Below are 14,542 nucleotides of genomic sequence, written 5' to 3' on the forward strand. Positions count from 1 at the left end.
AGCTAGATTGGGCATAGCCCAAATACCCTTAAAGAGTGGGAGAAAGATCAAAGGTGATGGTAGAGTTATGCAGAGAAGGTAGGGTTTAACAAATGAGTATGATTTCTGAATCACGTATTGATATTTCTTTTAGGTCTCCAGTATCTTAGGGCAGCTAGAAGTAAAAACTTAAAACTGTGGAATTGAAACCCATAACCACCTCTGAAATCTCTTTTACAACTAGTTGTTGCGATGTGCTTTGACATGCATTGCTTTCTTGTATATATGTTATTTTTCACACACAAAAGAAAAAGTCGATTATGATGACAAAAAGATTTTTATTTTAATAAATAAAATTTTTTTAAAGAGAAGGGGGCAAAAGGCTTTTTCTTAGAAACAAACAAACAAAAATCCATGGAACTGCACAACACAAACAGTGAACCCTAAGTTAAACCATGGACTATAGTTAATAGTACAATTAGAAAATGGATTTTCATCAATCATAACAAATGTTCCACACCAATGTAAAGTGTTAATAATAGTGTGATGTTTTAGTTTGCTAATTCTGTCAGAAGGTAATATGCCAGAAATGGATTGGCTTTTATAAAGGGAATTTATTAAGTTATAAGTTTACAGTTCTAAGGCCATAAAAATGTCCATATAAGGCATCCAGAGAACGATTCCTTGACTGATGACATCCGGAACACCATGGCTGGTGCCTGCTGGTCCTTTGGCTTCTGGTTTCAAACAGCTTCTGCAGGGACATTTTCTTTCTGCTTCTCCAAATGTCTGTCTCTGTGTTGGCTCTGACCTTTTTCCAAAACGGTTCCCTCTTAAAAGATTCCAGTTACTGGATTAAGATCAGCCTTGAATGGGCGGAAATGTTATCTCCATGGATTCCACAATTGGGTGGGTCACATCTCCATGGAAACAACTTAATCAAAGAGATCCCCCCTAAACAATAGGTCTGCCTCCACAAGATTGGATTAGGAAAAAGAACGTGGCTTTTCTGGGGTACATAACAGTTTCAAACCAGCCCAGATGGTATATGGGAACCCTATATTTTATATAATTTTCCTGTAAACCCACAATTTCTCTAATATAAAAAAGAGGAGTCTGGGGTGTGCCATGGTGGCTCAGTGGCAGAGTTCTCGCCTGCCATGCAAGAGACCCGGGTTCAATTCCCGGTGCCTGTCCATACAAAAAAAAAAAAGAGGAGTGTGAAAGAAGAGGCCAACTACAGGGAAAGCATGGTGTTAACACAGGTTCGTCTCAGGGCTGCAGAAGCGTCACTGCTGGGGTCAGGCTGGGTTGGGTTTATGTCCTACATGCAAAGGAGATAGGGGCGCCCAAGGCCAGGTGAGGGCAAGTGCCCCACACGGCTCAGCTTCTGGGCCCATGAAGCTAGAGCTGAGTCTTTCCATGTTTCCTCAGATACCCAGGGAATGATGGCCAAATACTGCAGGGCCCTTAGTAAAATCAGGAAAGCATAAAGTGGCACAAAAAAGAAAGATGTACATCTGAGATAGAAAATGGGAAAAGAGGTTGGAAAAATAGGAAGGAAATAAGCTTGTACCACTGACCTCAAAACTAAAATTCTCCGACGTTTTACATCTATCTCTTGATCTTGGAAATAAACCAACACAGAACTCTCACTGCCCATGACGTCAATGAAAAAATTTATGATAGCCCAGTCTTAAAACTGCAGCCTTTTATATCTTACATGGAATATGTTTAAGGATCAGAAGGGGGAACCTCAGCATCCTATATCTAACAATGGACACGGTATTGCTTGTAAATTCTCCCTTAACAGTTTGATCTGAGAGAATGACACCTTGGCCCTAAAAGCAAACAAAATCCTGGGAACCTTAAGCTGGAGCATTGGGGGAAAAAAGAGCAGTTATGGGTTCAAATCCTGACACCTTCACTTGAACAAGTTACAAAATATCTCTGAACAGTAGAAAGTGGCTATAATAATCCTTATGTCACAAGATTAAAGATGAACTGAAATAATGTAAATCCAAGTGCCCTGGCAATGTGTGGGATATAGTGAGTACTAAATAGATATCAGTTCTTATCTCTATCCTAAAATATGTCATAACGGCAAACAAATACAAAAAGCTCCTGGAAACAAATCAGAAACATTATCACACGGATTGGACACAGGACTGGTCCTAGGCAAAGTTTATTTCTGCTCTTCAGTGCCCCCTTTTTATTCCCCTCACCTCCCTGCTCTGTTCTTCCAAACCCAGGAATCCAGGGATCCCTGCCTGTTGGCAGTTATCAGGAATATTATTAGGAATTTCCAGTCTAAATCAGAAAGGGATTCAAGACTTAAAGATGGCAAGCTAAATTTCCTTTCCTTTTCTTCCTAAGGGTATCCAGGATGCCAGGGGGGAAAAAAAATCAAGGACATCTACTCTTGGTAGAGATATGACACATACTGAGATCATTACAAGTTCCACTGCTAAGGAGCTGGAGATTTGGACCCCATATTTAACTGCAAGGAAAATAATAGGAGTTCTGGTCTATTAAGGCCAGAAAGCGCAGGCCGGATATTAAATTCAGGAGTGGGAGTGGGTATGCTGAGAAAATACCAGTAAAAGCATAACAGAATTAGAGTTTTCCTCTACCCAGGGAACAAATTTAAATCAAGAGATGAATGCTGTTTTGTTTGCTTTGTTTAAAGCTAAAGACAGAATGATTCAGGACAAATGTCCTTTTGAATTAAGTAATTTTTGTTTTGCTGTAAGCAACTCCTGACTTCAGGAATTTTGGAATGGTCCTCCATTTGGATGGTCTCAAGGAGAGACCATCCCCTAACCAAGCAGTCAAGCTTGGAGGCTCCAGACAGGAGAGCCCTATTAACACATGAAGACAGTTTTTGCAGAATTTTATCACAGGAATCTTTAAGCATTGTTTTCACGTTTGTTTTTTTTTTCCAGTACTACATACTCCTTACTGCTTTTTTTTTTTTAAATAAAACATTTTTTATTTCCAGTACTTCTTTTGTAATTCTAAAATTATTTCAAAATTCCTGAAAAAAAAATAGGAATACGTTAGGCGAAATCCTGCATACTACCTTCCCCTTTCTAATCCCACTCCCCAGTGGTAACAGTTGTTTACAGCTAGTGACACATCCTTCCAGACAAACATTTTTTCAAAAACTGAGTCATATTATACCTACTATTTTGCAACTGGTTTTCATTATTGAATATATAGTGGACACTTTTCCAAATTAGCTCATTTATAAGCAATTTCTTTCTTTGTTCAAGCAGGCAAGAATTTCTGTGGGATAAAGTCTTAAAAGTGTGATGGATAAATCCCAAAATGTAAATTTTCTAATGTTATAAACACTTCCAAACTGCCTATCAGTTGTACCAACTTATACTCTTTACAACAGCGTATGGAGAAAATTTATTTTCCCACCCATAAGTGGATATTATCAACCTCAGCACAAATGGTTTCATGATTGTTTTCAATCCACATTTATCTATTAATGAGGTTAAGCATTTGTATATTCATATTTTATTACATTTTTTTCTATTGCTTTTTAAGGGTCATGCCTGCTATATGTTACAACAATTCATTTTTACTACAGTATAATCTATCGTTTAACTGCTTATGGCACCTTTTTCTTTATAGAAGCATAATGTTTCATGAAATTAGATTTATCAGTATTTTCCTTTATGGTTTCTAGGTTTCATTAAATTTGAAAAGGTCTTCTCTACCCCAAAGTTATTATTTTAAACCATCATATAGTAGGGAGGGAGGGAGAGGGGGTGGGAGGTAGGGAAACAGAGAGAGAGAGAGAATGATATAACAAATGTGGCAAAATACTAATAGTTGGTAACTTTCTGTATAGGTGGGATAGGTTGGAGTTCTATGAATTGTTTTTGTATTATTTTTTCAACTTTCCTGAAGGTCTGAAGTTATTTCTAAAAAAAAAATACATCATACATACACACATCTAATATCAATAGTTTTCATTTTGACATTCAATCTTTAATCCATGTGGAATTTACTTTTGTGAATGGTATGAGACAGCGATCTAACCTTTCTCCTAAGTGGACAGCCAACTGTCTCAACAGATTTTACTGCAGGCAATTTTATTATACACTAAATTCTGATCTTGACAATGGAATCATTTCTAGACTTCCTATTCCTGGTCCTAGATGATACACTTTGACATTTGGCTGAACAAGACCCTCCTCAAGTGTGTTCTTTTTCAAAAACAGATTGCGCAGGGCAGAGCGACGGTGGCTCAGCAGGCAGAATCCTCGCCTACCATGCTGGAGACAAGTGCCTGCCCATGCTAAAAAAAAAAAAAAGGATTGCCTATTAGTACAAATTTATTTTTCCAGGTAAACTTTATTATCAGTTTGTAAAATTTAAATCAATTCAAAGAGTTGGTCTAAAGTAATAAAATTCCTAAAATTTATTAATATGGTTTTGTCATTGGAGCAACAATCATTGCCCAGGAAATGCCCTTACTTCCCAGTAATTCACCTACTACACAGAAACCTCAGACTCCATGAAATTATGTTTGAAGCTACAAATCTCTCAGTAAAAACTTTTCAACACTACAATTATTCTAAGAGGTCTGAATGGACTCCTTGTGCCTCAACCAATATATGTTCTGAATCTTTCTGCTCTTCTCCGCAGATACTTTTCATCTTCCTGGTTCTTATCTTTCAGAGCTATAGATTCCTATCATAAATGATAGTAAAGTGATTCAGCTAACAAGATAACATGCCAAAGGATGTTGTATTTTGATAAGGAAGCTTTGCTGGTCTTTCACGCAGCGTACAGGCAGCCTAGTGAGAGGGCTGAGCGTGAGCAAGTCTTTTAGCATTTCTGAATTTAGGCAGCTGGCACCACTTATTCCAAAGGGAAATACTGGGGTATAATGGAACAAATATAAGGCTGGATCAGAAGACCTGAGTTTTAGCCCGTTTTCTACCTTTAATTAGCTGTGTAGTTCAGATTAAGTTGTTCTGCCTCTCTGCTGGACCTTGGAGGCCTCATTTGTAAAAATAAAACTCACTGAAATAGAAAAGTCATTACTAATATTTTTTTCTACCATGAATGATCCTTTAAAAATCTGAAGAAGCCACAGATTCTTTCCCCAGAATAAATGTTTTCTTGCACATGAGTATTAACTAATACATTTTCAGGGGGAATTCACTGACCCCCTTCCATTCTGTCTATATTTCCCCAGGATTAAGATCATGGAGCTCTACTACAAGGTTTAAAAATGACAGAAGTTGTTGGAGTTCTGTATCGGTTTTGTATTATTTTTGCAACTGTCCTGTAAGATTGAAATTATTTTGAAATAAAAGCTTAAGGAGGAGGGCGGGAATGACAGGGATGTAACAAATGCATATCGAATTATGAAACTTTAAGTGAAGTGGAATCATTTCAGAACTAAAAGTACCTCCTCTAGAAACTGGAAAGGGTAGTATCTATTTAGGGAAAAATAAACGCAAGTACCAGTAAGAGTTGCCTCAGCTTGAGATCTTGCTAAACTTCACAAATCTTCACAAGGAAGTGGCTGAAAGCACTGATTCTGGAACTAGTCCGCCTACCCAGGGCACGTTGAAAGAGGGTTCGGCACACACTAAGTCCTAAATAATAATTAGCTATTCTAGAACTCTGGCAGCATACTCGCCAGACGGTTAAAGTTGTGAGCTGGGGAGTTTGGCAAGATCATACATATCTCAGTCTTAATTTCCTTAGAAGTAAACTAAGGACGATAATAGAGATTGCTTGATCAGTTTGTGGTAAGGAGTACAGAGACTGTCACATTAAATTTCTTTTCACACCTGGCACATAATAAGTGTTCAATATATGTCAGCAGCTGTAATTAGGAGTTCTGGGAGGCAAGGACTATCATTACCCTTTCTAATTTTTAATAAAAGGTAACTCAGAGAGGCTAATTTCCGGGCCAGTAGTACCTCTGCTAACAAATGATGCTACCAAGGTTTCAACCCAGACAGGTCTGAAACCAGAAGCTGTAACCACAACTCCACATGAAGTCTCGCTTGAGCAAGGATTAGAGAACATCACAACTAATTCACACCCATCATGTGACTAGGAGAAAGAAGGGTGTTTGGTGATAACAGCTCAAAATTTCAGAGATTTTTCTTGGAGATAAACCACAACCTTGGCCAAAAGCTCTTCCTTGTCACTCCTAGAAATGAAAAACCCAGGCGGGTGGATGGTGCCCTTCACAATTGGTTGTTATACCACAGCCCTGACATCAAAGAGGAAAAGGAAGCCATTTCCCCCCAATTGCTTAACCAGGAAAGTGAGGCTTTTAAAATGATAATAGAGATCTTAAGGCTGAGAAAAGAGACCAAGAGAGCTACAAAGTCATGAACTGCTGTCATAGAGCATAAAACTTAGGCTTTAATACTTTTTTATTTGTATAAAATATACAATTATTTTTTGTAACGAAGGTGTTTACTCTATTGTTAAGAAAACAAATTTGAAGGGACCATCCCATAAACAAAAAAGAGGAAGTGCTTATCACAGTCTAGAGGGGGGGACACAGCAGCAGTGTCAGCCTCTGCAAGTCCCTCTCTTTCAACCCCAATTTCCTCACTAACTGAAATGGTAGCCCCAAGGGAGAATGAAACAGCCCCACAGAAGAAACAGGATGATCGGTTAAATGCAAGTCAGTGCTGTTATTTCACAGCTTTACATAGTTACTTCTAAACATATTTTATTTTTGTATCTTTATTGAGAAAAGCCCTATCAATCCATCTCAAAGTGGACAACTCCTGGGGGTGGGGGGAGAGGACAAGTGTGATCGGCCTTAGGGATGGGTCTCCAGCCCACACCCAAAGGAGACGAGTCTCTGCATTCCAAAAGCACCCCCTCTCCCACAGCCCCCTCGGTGTAAAGAATCGTGGAGAAGGGGGCAGGAGGATTTAGAAGCCCACCAGATTCCAGGCCTGCTTCCGATTCCATCTGATTGAATAACCCCGGTGGACACTTCTCTCCCTGGGCCTTCGCTGCCCGTAAAACGACAGGTTTGCGGGAGATCACGTGAAAGCCTCCTTCCTGCTCGAAATTTCTAACTCCACTACTCGTACATGTAAGCAGTCTGGCAGAAACAGCAGCTCTTCCTTTCAAGCAGGACATGATGCTCAACAAGCCGGTGGGCCAATCCCCTCCATAAAGCGTGTAATTTTAGAGGGCTAACGATGCATCCAGAATTTAAAAACAAGGCTGTTGCTTTCCCGTGTCACCACACGTGGCGAACAGCGAGGCCTCTTCCCTGAATCTCACACGCACACACGCAAAAATACCTGCCATCATTCCCGAGGTCTAAACTCAAACCTACCGTTTCAGGAATAAAAAATACCTACCCAAATCCGGTCTAGCGCAAGGTGCCACAGTACTTTTTCTAGAATCCAGGGCTCCATCTCTGCCCCACCCTCTCCCCCGGATGTCTGTTCAACAAATAAACCCCTGGACCAGTGCGCTCCTTCCCTAGCGAGCAACCCGGAAAATCCTTCCTCGCCGGCACACCTCCCCCGGACAGGCGGCAGCTGCTCGGCCCCTATCCCCGGGACCCAAACCTCTCGGCAGCCCGCGGCGGGGCGGGCTCCTGGGCGCGGCGGGAAGGGCCCCGCACCTCTGGAAAGGAACCTGAGGCCGCTCGTCCCTGGCCGCGCCCCCCCCCCCCCCACGGGCGCCTGACGGGCGGCCTCCCCGGCCGATCTCCTCTCACTTACGGGCGGGTTTTCCCGCAGGGCAGGGCCGGCGGCGGGCGGACAGGCCGGAGCTGGAGTTTGCTGACTCAAAGGCGCGGCGACGGTGGCGGCGCTGAGCGACCAGGAGCGCACCCGAGCGCAGTCCCGCGTTGCCCGCGCCCGCGCTCGGCGCTCGCGGACCGTGTGTGGCCGCCGGACCTCCTGCTTCCGCCGCCACCGGGGCCACCGCACCGCTCAGCCCAGCCCACTGCGGCCACCGCCGCCGGCAGCGCCCCGCCCATCCACCCGGCAGAAGGTGAAAAGGAGCCTCGGCCAGAGCGGCGGGGGCCGAAGGTGAAGCCGAGTCCCGGCCCCGCCGCGTTCTCAAGTCTGGACTCCGCCTTCTTGGTGCCCTAAATTACGTTAGGTTGGAAATAGCCTCACTTGCCCGGACCTTGAGGTGGAAGGTGTGCAAGTGGCAACCTTTGGTATCAACATTTGAATGGACTTTGAGCTTACTACCCTCATTGGTTATCAGGAGGATTGATGGATGAAGAGTCAGATCTGTGATAAATATAGTAGGCTGTTAATGGTACAATCTATGTGATGGACGTGTGTGTGCCTGTTTACTGTAAAAGTGTTTCAGCTTTTCTCTGTGTTTGAGGTTCTACATAATTAAAAATTGGGGGAAAAATAAATGAGATCTGCAAGGGACCTGATCAATAAGCCGTTGCCCAAATAGCACCTTGAGCTGTGTGGGACCCACGCTTTTCACGGAAAAGTTCAATGATTTGGGGAAGTGATTGAAACGCGCATGGCTTACTGAGCCACCCAGCAACAAATGTAACCTAACATTACATGTCGGCCACCTTCATCGGCAACAGCACGAATTATCACATTAGACACAGTTTGCTTCTGATTATTATTCGGAGGCCATTCCAAGGCCCACCAGAAGATGTACATGTCTGTACTCCACATCTAAATTAACTTTGCATGACAAAAATTTTAAATATACAATGTGGTATCATAACATTCTGGAATCTAAATTTGCATTACTGAATCCTGAATCCTTGGAATTAAATTTCCTAAAATTGCACTGGCCATAAAACACAAGAGAATGTAAATGTGATCACTTTTGGAAATAAAATTAAACTGTGTTTTTCAAATTCTTGTCCTATGCTGCACAAACAAACACATTGCCTGAAAAACAAAATGTGGCACATGTCTGAGATCTAAGAGTCTGAAAAATTAAAATCTTTCTGAATTTATTATCATCAAGAACACAACCTAACAGCTGTGGAGAGAACAGCACACAAAGACATGGAGATTCTACAGAAGTCATTTAAATATCTGTTAAAAGTATGCCCTAACAGGGAAGAATATGAAAAGAATTCAGAATAGAATGAAGCAATAAATAGGTTATTTTAACGCAATCAACAGTGTAGCAGTTGGGAGATATTTCTGGTTCAAGAGTTGGGTAATATGCAACCTGAAAGCAGGGAACTGAACTATGTGACTGTCACCATTTTTTATCTTTAGGTTATGGAATTTTTGTTATACCATTAGTGGGTCGGGTAAAAAACTTGTTTTCTATCCTATTTGGGTTACTCTATTGGTTAAGAAACCCTGGTCTGCTAATAAGATCACCCTAAAAATTGGTTTTAATAAGAAATGTCAAAATTCTTAGTTGGTGAACAATTCAACCCTAGAAAAACTGAGAATTAAATATGGAAATGTTTAAGGGAATCAAGCCCATCATATTAATATTTTGCATTAATGAATCTGAGCAAATCTGGCCTTTTATATATAGGCAGTGTTTACAAGAACTTGGCCTATTGCCTGGTACTTCAAACTTAAAAAGTGTAATTTAATTCCATTGATAGCTATATAGCAATGATTTTAAGTTAAAATCTTACTAAATGTCAAAACAACTAAGAGAATTTAAGATTTGCCACATTAATATATTCAGATTTTCAGTTACTTGTTAATCAGACAACTAAAGAGCTAACAAGGTTAAATTTACAAATAAAGTGTAAATGTTTGTTCTAGTTTGCTAGCTGCCAGAATGCAACACACCAGAGACGGATTGGCTTTTAATAAAAGGGGATTTATTTTGTTAGTTCTTCAGAGGAAAGGCAGCTAGCTTTCCACTGAGGTTCTTTCTGACATGGAAGACACAGGATGGTCTCTGCTGGCCTTCTCTCCAGGCCCCTGGGTTCCAACAACTTTCCCTGGGGTGACTTCTTTCTGCATCTCCAAAGGCCTGGGCTGAGCTGCGAGTGCTGAGATGAGGAATGCTGAGCTGCTTGGGCTGTGCTACGTTGCTTTCTCTCATTTAGGCACCAGCCAATTAAGTCGAATGTCCTTCATTGCAGCAGGCACGCCTCCTAACCGACTGCAGGTGCAGGTATAAATCAGCAACAGATGAGGTTCACGTACCATTAGCTCATGTCCGCAGCAACAGAACTAGGTACGCTCACCTGGCCAAGTTGACAATTGAATCTAACTACCACAATGTTTAAAGGTGACTATTTATTAATAGAATCACACATCAATCACATGTTCCTTTGATTGTCAAGATTTGCTAGATTTATAAATAGAATAATAGGATTAGTAAGGAAAACTGAAAAAAACTAAGGAGGAGATGTTCCTACCCTGCTCCGGATGGGTCAGTGATATGCTTCAGGACTCTGTTTCCCCATAAAAGTTTTGAACAAACAGCAAGATCTGGTAGAAATGTCTTTCTCAAAGCCTCAAATAATTAAAAGACTGTAGTCACAAAATCCCCTTGGGGGAATGATGAGAAAGGGGGAAAATTCAACTTCCCCAAGTGGAGAATTCTTGATTCTCACAAGTAGTGGGGACAACCAAAGCAATAGGCTGAGCCCCCAATCTTGGGGTTTGTTCACACGAAATTTATCCCCACAAAGGATAGGCTAAGCCTACTTAAAATTAGGCCTAAGAAACTATGTGATGATATTGTGAATTGCTGAGTGTTTGTGTTGGGAATGTTTGTGTTTCTTGTAATTTTTTTTTAATTAATAAAAAATTTTTTTAAAAAATTAGGCCTAAGAGTCACCCCCAAGAGAACCTCTTTTGTTGCTCAGACGTGGCCTCTCTCTTTCAGTCAACACGATAAGCAAACTCACTGCCCTCCCCCTCTCTATGTGGGACATGACTCCCAGGGGTGTGAACCTTCCTGGCAATGTGGGACAGAAATCCTAGAATGAGCTGGAGCTCAGCACCAAGGGATTGAGAAAACTTTCTTAACTGAAAGGGGGAAGACAGAAATGAGACAAAATAAAGTGTCATGGCTGAGAGATTCCAAATAGAGTTGCGAGGTTATTCTGGAGGTTATCAGCATTAAACAGATATCACCTTTTTAGTTAATGTGTTACAGAGAGGCTGAAGGGAACTGCCTGAAAATGTAGAGTTGTGTTCCTGTAGCCACGTTTCTTGGAGATGATTGTATAATGATATAGCTTTCGCAATGTGACTGTGTGATTGTGAAAACCTTGTGTCTGATGCTTCTTTTATCTACCTTATGGACAGATGAGTAAAGCATATGGGTTAAAAATAAATAAATAATAGGGGGAACAAATGTTAAAATAAATTCAGTAGATTGAAATGCTAGTGATCACTGAAAGGGAGGGGTAAGGGTGGGTATGTATGAATTTTTTTCTGTTTTTTTTTAATTTCTTTTTCTGAATTGATGCCAATGTTCTAAGAAATGATCGTGATGATGAATATACAACTATGTGATGATACTGTGAATTACTGATTATATATGTAGAATGAAATGATCATATGGTAAGAATGTTTGCGTTTGTATGTTAGTACATTTAATAAATAAAATAAATTTTTTAAAAAAAACACACCCAGGCCTGCGGAGTGGTTATAGGCAAGTTCTACTAGATCAGCAAAGAACAGATAATTTCTAGTCTGACAGGGACAAAGTATTAAACTGTAAGGTGTTCATAGCCTTTTTCACTTCATAGCCTTTAAAGGAAAATTATCTTTTTTAACTTCTCCTATATCTCTTCCTTGTGCTGATAAAATTACTAAGAGGAGAGTAACATGGAAGTAGCTGCAGAGAGAATAAATTGATTTATATATAAAAGAGGAGTATAGAGCTACTTGGAAGGAAGGACTGCATCCAGAAGGTGAGAAGAGGGGGCAAGAGTGAGATGGCTAGAGGTAAGGGGAAGAGAGATGTGGCTGGCAGGTGCCATGGGGTGGAGGACTTCCCGAGGAAGAAAGAGAGGAAAAGGGGGGAAAAAATACCCAAAGTTTTCTGCCTCTTCAAAATTCAGCAAAGTTTTCAAGGCTTTTGAAATAGTTTTCTGTTTCTTTTGATCATGGCAATGAGGAATTAGGTCTTCAGGCAACAACAATAAAGCTGGGAGTGCTGCTTTTAAACGTAGAGCGGGGAGGAGAAACCTTTCCTCTCCTTTCATCTCCCTGGGCTCTACCTGGTACTTCTCTTGGGCTCTGAATCACAGGTTTTCTCTGCTCTCTGTTCAGGTGCTAAAGGAGCAGAGAAGGGAGGCAAGTGGGCAGGAATCCTGGAGAGCTACAACCTGGGCACTTTTCTCTTCTTTCCCTCCTCTTCTCCTTCCTACCCCTGCTCTGCCTCCATCTCTCCCCCTCCCTCCTTCTTCTTCATCATCCCTCTTCCTCCTTTTCTCCCCCTCTTCAGGCGAGCCAGCCTCTTTGGAGTAATAGCTCCCATGTTCCATGGGCATCTTGCTCTGAGGCTCAGCACATACGTTCCTCTTCACTATCACCTCTCATCTATGCTGCAAATAGACTTGTCTCCGGCCCTCCTCTCCCAGTCAAGGAGCTGGGCCAGGTATTTTTATAGTGCTGCTTGGCCAGATGAGGAATAAGGAGTCTAGAATGGCTTTAAGATTTCAGGTTCAGTCTCATTACCCAGATAGGCAAACACAAGAGAGACCTTGGTTGTGGTGGGGGGAGAAGCAACTAGGGAGTTTCCTTTTGGGACTACAGTAAGTTTAGGGCACATCTAGGACATCCAAATAGAGAGTTGGAAATTAAAATCAGAAGCTAAGTCCTAGAAGAAAAAATAAATAAAAAATAGGCATAGAATATAAAGAGTCGGTTCACAGAAAAGTTTCAGTAGTAGCTCTTAAATATATAAACAAATGTTCACCCTTACTCATAACATGAGAAACGCAAATTAACTATCCTGAATACCATTTCTCACCTATCAGACTGAAAAAATATCCAAAAGTTGGATATTATATTTTGTCAGTAAGGGCCATGGAGAAACACGCACTCTCGCACATTTCTGGTGAGAGTGTTATTCCATATAATCGTTATGAGGGCAATTTGGCACTCTCCAACAAAATTACAATTGTATATACCTTTTGTACTCAAAATTCCACTTTGGGGAATTTATCCTAAGGATATAAGTGCACATCTGTGAAGTCATATTTGTACAAAGCTATTCATTAGAAACTTTTTTTGTAATGTAAAAGACTGGAAACAACTGAAAGCCCAACAGTAGTAACTGGATAAATAAATTATGGAGCATCCATACAACAGAACACTGCAATTGAAAAGAAAGAAAGAAGTAAAGAGAGAGCGAGAGGGAGAGAAGTGGGGAGGGAGGACGGACAAAGGAAGGGGAGGGAAAAGAAAAAAGGAGTAAGTTCCGATGTGGAAAGATCTAGTGAAAAGAACAAGGCGCAGAAAGTACGCAGAGTATGGTGCATTTGAGGAAAGTCATCACTTATATTTATACTCTTGCATATGGATAAAGAACCTGGAAAGATTTGTAAGATAGTAAGGACGATGGTCTCCTATGGGGATGGGGTGGAGGCCTATGCAAGACAAGAGAAGGGAGGGAGAAGTTTTACTGACTCCTTTATACTGTCCAGAATCTTACCTGTGAAAATGTAGCACCAATTTAAAACAATCTTTAAACAACTGAAAAGAGAAGAAACAAGTGTCTGGAGCCTAAGAAGGTACAATTTGGAAGTCATCAGTACACAGCCAGCCAGTAGTAAAAGCCATGAAGTAAATGAAGTTGTCCAGGCAGGTAAGAAGGGAGAAGGGAATCAGGTGGAAAACAGACACCTTTGGAAAAGACCGACCTTTAAGGATGGGGGTGGGGTGGGGGAGAAGAGGCTGTGAAGGAGTCAGTAAAGTAGAGAACAGGAGAGGCAGGGTCTCAGAAGGAATGTAATGGTCTCATGGCAAGCAACGTAAAGTGCAGATTTAAGCATTAGGTAGTTGGATCATTTCTGGGATGATAAATTTAACCAGATAGTCTGTATTATGTTTGTACTTTCTGTAGGAAATATATCATGTAGTTATATTTCTTCCCTGGAAGTTCTTTCACTCCTGTCAGCGAAACCTGTTTTGAGATGTAAAGAAACCAAAGAGACAATGTGGGGATCTCCTCGGACTCGGACTCGGAGTTCTACCCCCGGCCCAGGACCTGAGAGATGATGGATGGCGCGAGGGCCGCTTCATAATCCCCTCTGTTTTGCTACCCGGTTGTCATTTTCCTCATCTTCCCCAGCACTGAGACCCCACACCTTAAAATCTGTTTGTTCCTTCCAAAAAAAAAGAAAGAAAGAAATGCAGTAGATCACAGGATGGGCTGGAACCAGGACCCAGAAAGCTACTGGGAACTGAGGCCCTAGTTTTCTTCTGATTCTCCTCTCTTCTTCTCAGACTAGATGTGTTGCCTTTGATGGATGAAGGAAAAATATTGGCAAAATGACGCTACAGGTGATGTTACTGGTCCCGACATTCGACTCACCTTGGAAAAATCACAGCACTACCTCAATTCCCTCTGTGGCCCGGGCCAAGTCATTACGTTTCTTTGA

At 41.3% G+C, this 14,542-nt stretch overlaps 1 protein-coding gene across 1 annotated transcript in view; it reads right to left on the reverse strand.

Moving 5' to 3' along the window:
* SNX10 (sorting nexin 10) overlaps window positions 1-7,889 on the reverse strand; it is a 120,699-nt gene extending 112,810 nt beyond the window's left edge. The window contains exon 1 of the mRNA XM_077121256.1: window positions 7,725-7,889. The gene's annotated coding sequence lies outside the window, so the exon portion shown is untranslated. The remainder of the gene's footprint in view (window positions 1-7,724) is intronic.
* Window positions 7,890-14,542: the final 6,653 nt, after the last annotated feature.

The sequence above is a fragment of the Tamandua tetradactyla genome, chromosome 1, assembly GCF_023851605.1.
Source record: "Tamandua tetradactyla isolate mTamTet1 chromosome 1, mTamTet1.pri, whole genome shotgun sequence".
Classification (NCBI taxonomy): Eukaryota; Metazoa; Chordata; class Mammalia; order Pilosa; family Myrmecophagidae; genus Tamandua; species Tamandua tetradactyla.